At 65.6% G+C, this 906-nt stretch overlaps 1 long non-coding RNA gene across 1 annotated transcript; it reads left to right on the top strand.

Moving 5' to 3' along the window:
- The first annotated feature begins 310 nt into the window (after nt 1–310).
- Nucleotides 311–818, top strand: LOC130586985 (uncharacterized). The gene is made up of 3 exons (XR_008966738.1): nt 311–446; nt 539–616; nt 699–818. It is a non-coding gene; the product is annotated as an uncharacterized LOC130586985 (long non-coding RNA).
- Nucleotides 819–906: the final 88 nt, after the last annotated feature.

Raw genomic sequence — 906 nt, 5'->3', positions numbered from 1 at the left:
GTGACACCGGGGAGTTGGGCTGGCAGCTGGGAGTGGTGGTGGCTGCAGGGGAATTTGGGATGCCGTGGGAATCGGTGACACTGGGGCTTGGAGGCGCTGGGGGAGTCGGTGATGCCAAGGGTCGGGGCTGCAAGGGATCACTGGCACTGGGGAATGGGGACATGGGGGGATTGGGGATGCCAGAGGTTGGGGACTCTGCAGGAGTTGGGGACACTGGATATTGGGGATGCTGGTGAATTTGGTGACTCTGGGACAGCAGTAATCCGGGAGGAACTGGTGACACCCCTGTGCCATCAGCCTGTGCCATCCGTGCCCTGCTGCTSGAGGTGCTGCCAATCCTGGGGCCCCCCTCGTCCCTGGGCAGGATCGTGCTGAGCCGGGACGAGCTGCTCCGCAAGATCCTGGAGCTGCTGCAGCTGCTGCCCCCAACCCTGCTGGGGCTCCAGGTGGGGACACGGGGGTGGCCTGTCATCCTGCASCCCGCTGGGGCTCCAGGCRGTGACACGGGTGGCCTGTCACCCTTTTCCTGTGCCCCCAGCCCTGCCAGCCCCCTGACTGTCACAGCCTGGRAATCYTGGACAAGCTCATCCTTGGGGGGCTGCTGGAGGAGGAGGAGGTGGGTGACATTTAGGGATCTCTCCTGGGGCWCAGRGACAGGGTGGCTTTGAGGTGAGGTGACAYCCCGTTGTCCCTCCCAGGCAGACAGTGAGTGCCGGGGCTGTGACGTGGCCCCCCGGCCCTACTCGCAGGGACGTTCCTGGGGCTCCTTCACGGATGACAGCGACAGTGACAGCGAGCACGGTGTCCCCAAGCAGTGCTACAAGGTACTGGGGGGTTCCCCCGCTGTGCCCTGGGCCGGGGGCAGGGTGTTCTCCCCCGAATCCGGCCGTGTGTGTCCCCACAGCT

This window comes from Malurus melanocephalus, unplaced genomic scaffold (assembly GCF_030028575.1).
Source record: "Malurus melanocephalus ecotype Western Australia unplaced genomic scaffold, MMel_1.1 scaffold_1439, whole genome shotgun sequence".
Classification (NCBI taxonomy): Eukaryota; Metazoa; Chordata; class Aves; order Passeriformes; family Maluridae; genus Malurus; species Malurus melanocephalus.
Note: the sequence above shows the minus strand (reverse complement) of the source record. Positions and strands in the feature narration are given on the sequence as shown.